Genomic DNA, 7241 nt, shown 5'->3' with positions numbered 1-7241 from the left:
AATCAGCCTATTACATGTCATTATGATGCATGAAACATGCTCAAAACATTTAATTGCTTGATTTAAAACATTAAGCTTGTTTCCACTCACCTCTGGTTAGCTCTGACCAGACACTGAAGCAGCTCACTCACTGCTGGGGTCCTCGGTTCCTCGGGTCCGAACCTACACAGGTGGACTCCAATGAGGGACCAAACATATATAAACACAACTCTAATACATCCCCCAAAAACCCCCTAAAACATCATGAAAACATCACAGAAAATATGCATGAAACGGCTGAACAGGGCACCTTCGGCGGCACCTTCGGCGGCCGAAAGTCCTGGACAGAGACGAAACTCAGCTAGGTTCGGCGGCACCTTCGGCGGCCGAAAGTGCCAGACAGAGACGAAAGTCTCTTTTCGGGGGCACCTTCGGCAGCCGAAAGCTGCCTTCACAAGAGGGGTTCGGCGGCCGAAACTCCCTTCGGCTGCCGAACCTGGGTTCTGCCAAACGGCAGAAACTTGGTTCAAATGAACCCCCTGCCTCCCAAAACCATAGATCATGCATATTTCTCAACCAAAACACACATACAAGTTCCTAGGGGTCTCAAACATGCATATACCCCATCTACAACACTTCATTCACACATAATCAAGCTACATTGCTCAAACATCATCAAAACCCCATAAACTCAACATATGTCCTAACATGCATTTCTACCCATAGATCTTACTTAAAACTTGTTTAAAACATAAAAAGGGTTCAAGATCGACCCTTACCTCTTGAAGAAACGAGAGGAAAGCGATCCTAGCTTGGAGATGGAGAGATTAAGCTCTTTGAACCTCCAAGCACTCAAAGCTTGCTCAAAGCTCACAAATCTTCAAAACAAGGTTATAAACTTGTTAAAACCATGAAAGATCTAGAGGAAACACTCAAGATCGAGGGAGGAACGGTGGAGACTCACCTTGGCCGACAATGGGAGAGAAAAAGCTCGCCCGTGCGGACCAAGGGGACCCTTTTATAGTGGCTGGCCAGGCCACGTTCGGGGGCCGAATGTGCCTCCGCATCCATGCAATGTTCGGCGGCCGAACATAAGGTTCGGCGGCCGAACCTGCACTTCCCTCACTTAGACTTTCGGGGGCCTAACGTGCCTCCCAAAGTCCATGCATGTTCGGCGGCCGAAAGTGAGTTTCGGCGGCCGAACCTGAGTTTTTCCTTAAAGAATTTTCATGCAAAAATTTATTTAAAATCATACTTAAAACATTAAAATACATGAAAACATTTTATAAAAACATGCTTTTACCCTTCTAGAGGTATCCGACACCCAAATTCCACCGGACGGTAGGAATTCCGATACCGGAGTCTAGCCGGGTATTACATTCTCCCCCCCTTAAGAACATTCGTCCCCGAATGTTCCTCAACTAGTACTTGCATAGCGAAACAAACATAACATACACACATATAGCACATGGAACACATCTCAACTAACCTTAGAAGAGGTGGGGGTACTGCTGGAGCATGGACTCCCGGGTCTCCCAAGTGCATTCTTCCAAATTGTGGTGGTTCCAAAGGACTTTCACCATCGGGATTTCCTTGTTCCTCAACTTTCTGATCTGAGTGTCAAGAATCCGCACTGGCTGTTCAACATACGTGAGATCCTCTTGGATCTCCACATCAGGCTCGCTAAGAACCTTGCCCGGATCTGACACGAACTTCCTCAACATGGAAACATGGAAAACCGGATGGATTCTTTCCATAGAAGCAGGCAAGTCCAGCTTGTATGATACATTCCCAATCCTTTGCAGGACTTCAAAGGGTCCAATGTACCGCGGAGCTAGCTTACCCTTTTTACCAAATCGAACCACCCCTTTCATCGGAGACACCTTGAGCAATACTAGATCCCCCTCCTGAAACTCTACCTGTTTCCTGCGGATGTCTGCATAACTTTTCTGCCTGCTGGTGGCAGTCTTTATCCTTTCTCTGATAATGGGCACCACCCTGCTGGTGATCTCAACAAGCTCAGGCCCTGCTAAGGACCTCTCTCCAACCTCCTCCCAGCAAACGGGTGACCTGCACTTCCTCCCATACAAAGCTTCGTATGGAGCCATCCCTATGCTAGCATGATAGCTGTTATTGTAGGCAAACTCCACCAAAGGTAGATGTTGCTTCCAAGAACCGCCAAAATCTAGCACACACATTCTGAGCATATCTTCTATGGTCTGGATGGTCCTCTCTGACTGTCCATCAGTCTGGGGGTGGAAGGCAGTACTGAAATCTAACCTGGTACCCATAGCACTCTGCAGACTCCGCCAAAATCTGGAGGTGAACTGGGGCCCTCTATCTGACACTATAGATACCGGGACCCCATGTAGTCTGACGACTTCATCCACATAAACCTGCGCTAACTTATCCACAGAGTAGTTGCTCCTAACTGGAATGAAGTGAGCAGATTTGGTGAGTCTGTCCACAATCACCCATATGGAGTCTAGTCTGTTGGATGTTGCCGGTAACCCCACTACAAAGTCCATAGCTATGTTCTCCCATTTCCATTCTGGAATAGGTAGCGGGTTAAGCATTCCAGCCGGCTTCTGATGTTCCAGCTTCACCCTCTGACATATTTCGCAGGCTGACACGAATTGTGCCACTTCCCTCTTCATAGCTGGCCACCAATACACCCTCTTCAGATCTTGATACATCTTGGTGGCTCCAGGGTGAATGCTGTATCTTGCATTATGAGCCTCTCTCATAATGTCTCCTTTAAGCCCGATGTCATCTGGTACACATAGTCTGTTCCCATAGCGGAGGATCCCCTTATCATCGAATCTGAACTCACTATCTTTGCCTGACTGAACAGTCCTGGCAATCTTCACTAACTCTGGGTCCTCGTGCTGTTTCTGAGCCACCTGCTCCAGAAACACGGGGGTTACTTTCATCTGTGCAATCAAAGCACCTGTACCAGACAACTCCATCTGTAGACCCTCCTCAATGAGCTTATAAAATTCCTTCACCACCGGTCTCCTCTCTGCCGTGATGTGGGATAGACTGCCAAGTGATTTCCGGCTTAAGGCATCGGCTACTACATTAGCCTTACCCGGATGGTACTGTATCTTACAATCATAGTCACTGAGCAGTTCTACCCATCTCCTCTGCCTCAAGTTCAAATCCCTCTGACTCAAGATGTGCTGCAGGCTCTTATGATCTGTGAAGATCTCACATTTTACCCCATAGAGGTAATGCCTCCACATCTTGAGGGCAAAGATAACTGCTGCCATCTCCAGATCGTGTGTGGGGTAATTCATCTCATGCCTCTTTAGCTGTCTAGAAGCATAAGCGATCACCCTACCATTCTGCATCAACACACAACCCAAGCCTACTCTGGATGCATCACAGAATACTGTGAAGTCCTCATTGCTGGTTGGCAGAGCTAACACCGGTGCTGAAGTCAACCTCTTCTTGAGCTCCTCAAAGCTTTCTTCACATCGATCGGTCCAATCGAACCTCTGATTCTTTCTGGTCAATCTGGTTAAAGGAGCTGCAATCTTGGAGAAGTCCTGTACGAACCTCCTGTAATAACCAGCCAAACCCAAGAAACTTCTGATCTCTGTCACTGAGGTGGGTCTGGGCCAGTTAGTCACAGCCTCTACTTTCTTGGGGTCTACCTCTATTCCATTCTCTGACACTATATGCCCCAAGAATGATATGCTCCTTAACCAGAACTCACACTTGGAGAACTTGGCATACAAGCCATGTTCCCTCAAGGTCTGCAAAACTATCCGCAGATGATGGGCATGCTCCTCTGCATTCCTGGAATACACTAGGATATCATCTATGAAGACAATAACGAAGTGATCCAGGTATGGTCTGAATATTCTGTTCATGAGGTCCATGAATGCTGCAGGGGCGTTGGTTAACCCAAACGGCATTACAAGGAACTCATAGTGCCCATATCTGGTCCTGAAGGCCGTCTTTGGCACGTCCTCCTCTCTGATTCTCAACTGATGGTACCCGGATCTCAGATCTATTTTGGAGAAACAACCCGCTCCTGCTAGCTGGTCGAATAGATCGTCGATCCTTGGCAATGGGTACTTATTCTTGATGGTGACTTTGTTCAACTGCCTGTAGTCGATACAAAGCCTGAGGGATCCATCCTTTTTCTTTACAAAGAGTACTGGAGCACCCCAAGGTGAGGTACTCGGTCGGATGAAACCCTTGTCCACCAGTTCTTGCAACTGTTCCTTCAACTCTTTCATCTCGGCTGGTGCCATCCTGTAGGGAGGGATAGAGATCGGTCTGGTACTAGGCATTAACTCAATTTCGAACTCTATTTCCCTAGCAGGTGGTAACCCTGGCAGCTCGTCTGGGAAAACATCTAAGAACTCACTCACCACAGGCACTGAGGCGGGCTCTCTAACATGACTATCCAACTCCCTCACATGAGCTAGAAACCCCTGACATCCCCTCCTAAGCAACCTACGAGCCTGAAGAGCTGAAATTAGACCTCTAGGTGTACCCCTCTTGTCTCCTCTGAAGACGACCTCTGACCCATCCTGACATCTGAACTTAACTACTTTGTCCCTGCAGTCCAAGGTAGCACCATGGGTAGATAGCCAATCCATCCCTAGAATGACGTCAAAGTCTGTCAAATCTAGAACCACAAGGTCGGCGGACAAGCATCTTCCCTCTATAAAAACTGGACTACACTGGCAGACTGACTCTGCAACTGACGGGTCACACTTGGGTCCACTGACCCATAGGGGACACTCTAACCCAGAGACCATCAATCCTAACCTCTGAACGGCTCTCGGTGCAATAAAAGAGTGAGATGCACCCGGGTCCATTAATGCATACACATCAGAACACCCAATGATGAGTTTACCTGACACCACGGTGTTGGATGTGTTAGCTTCCTGCTGTGTCATGGTGAAGATCCTGGCTGGAGCTGACGGACCCTCACCTCTGAACCCTGCTGAAGAAGAGGCTGACCCTCTCCCTCTGCCTCTGCCACTGGCCTGTGTAGCAGCTGGAGCTACTGGCTGTGCCACACTTCCTGAAGCTGTCTGCTGTGTCTGTGCCATAGGAACTGCTTTAGGACATTGCCATGACATATGCCCCTCTTGCCCACATCTGTAGCAGGTCGTCGTCCCATACCGGCATAAACCCCTGTGTGGCCTACCACACTTCGCACAAGCTGCATTATCTGCCCCAGAACTAGAACCACTGCCAAACCCCAGACTAGACTTGACCTTGTTCCAGAACTTATTCTTCTTACCCTTGGGCTTACCCCATCTCTTACTGCCTGAAGCTGCTGCACTCAAGGTAGAGGGATCTAACCTTCCCCCTCCCGGAGTTTTAGAACCAGAAGCTTGTGCCACTGTCTGTTTGACTGTCCCCTGAACGATGGCACTAGCCTCCATTCTCCTAGCCATGTCTACTATGGCGTGAAAACTCTCTCTATCTGCTGACTGTACCAAGGAGGAATACCTAGGATGGAGCTTCATGATATACCTCCTCGACTTCTTCTGGTCTGTGCTAAGGTCTTGCCCAGCAAAAGGCAGCAACTCCATAAACCTGTCAGTATACTCGTCTACACTCATGTCATCGGTTTGCCTCAACTGCTCGAATTCTATCATCTTCAATTCCCTTGAACTATCAGGGAAAGCCCATCCTGCAAATTCATTAGCGAACTCCTCCCACGATAGGCTATCCACCCTCGGCTTCACATAGTTTTTGAACCACTCACGGGCCTTTTTGCATTTCAAGGTGAAACCAGCCATCTGAATGGCTCTACTATCGTCAGCTCCGATCTCCTCTGTGATCATCTTGACCTTCTCCAAATACACGAACGGGTCATCGCCTGACTCAAACTGGGGAGCACCCAACTTCATGTAATCTGTCATTTTAGCCTTACTTCCCCCAGATGAGCTAGGCTGAGGTATCTGGGTATCTGGGACTGTAGGTGCTGGTGGCGGAGGAGGTACAGCATCCCCTGAGGTAGGGTTTGCTGGATTTGGATGATATGGTGGAGGTGGGTACATTGGGTACTGTGGATATGGAGGGTAGTATGGTGGGTATGGCATCTGTGTGGAGTAAGGGTTAAAACTAGGGTAATCCGATGTACCTCCCATCGAATACCCGGGATTTTGGTTGTAGGGCGGATAGTGAGGTGGCTGAACAAATCCCGAGGCCTGAGTGCCTCCTTGGGATTCTCCCATACCCTCTTCTGACATACTGACGCCCAAACTGCCATCCCTCCTTTGATCAACATCCATCTGATCCCCCATATCCTCTGACATACCTCCCTGCACCGTTCCTCTGACTGATCTGCTCCTTCCCAGATCTAAAGACCTTCTAGGGTCTCTCACTGCTCGGTCCCTGTTGGACCTACTCGACATTGCCCTAGGCAATGTTGAAGGACGGGCATCAATGCCCTCGTCCTGAGGTGGTATTCCAGTCAATCGTGCAGATCGACGGGTTCCTCTCATCCTGTTTTCTGAGAAACAGTAAACATCACATAAACATTAGCATTAAATGGTTCATGTCGGCAAGCATGAACCTCACAGCTACATTACACACATAGCATATCATCATGGCATATCATACAATCATAGCAAGACAGGACTCTACATCCTATCCTAGTGGACATGATTTTTGCCTATTGTGCTTGACCTTCTATAACATCTATGAGCCCGACACTCTAGGTCCGACCATATGAACCTAGGGCTCTGATACCACTCTGTAACGCCCCGGAAATCCGGACCGCTACCGGCGCTAGGATTCAGGTCGGCTTAAGGCCGCCGGAACCCGTAGCAAGCCTACATACATCCTGTTCACCTGTTTAATCCCATACATGATCATCAAACATACATAAGAATTAAAAACTTTTCTTTTCTTCATTCACCAAACTCAACCTGTGCATGCACTATATTCATCATATACATAAACATTAATCCCTCTGTGGGATTTCATCAAAGCCTCAAGGGCTATACATCATATGGTGAGTTGGTTTACATCAATATCAAAACACAAGATCATGTACATACCAAGGGATTAACATATACTATGGTCAAGCACAACTCTATCCTCAATAACATAATTACATTACATTCTTATCATTTTTTTTCATGTCCACATACTCTAGCTATTACATACATATGACTTTTCTCTTCTTTTCTTCTCTATCACTCCCGTACCTGCAAACCTGGGGTTAGGGGAGAGGGGTGAGCTAAAAGCCCAGTGAGCAGAAACTGAAAACATTATATTAA

The sequence above is a fragment of the Manihot esculenta genome, chromosome 15, assembly GCF_001659605.2.
Source record: "Manihot esculenta cultivar AM560-2 chromosome 15, M.esculenta_v8, whole genome shotgun sequence".
In the NCBI taxonomy this organism is placed as follows: domain Eukaryota; kingdom Viridiplantae; phylum Streptophyta; class Magnoliopsida; order Malpighiales; family Euphorbiaceae; genus Manihot; species Manihot esculenta.
This window is presented reverse-complemented; position numbering follows the sequence as displayed.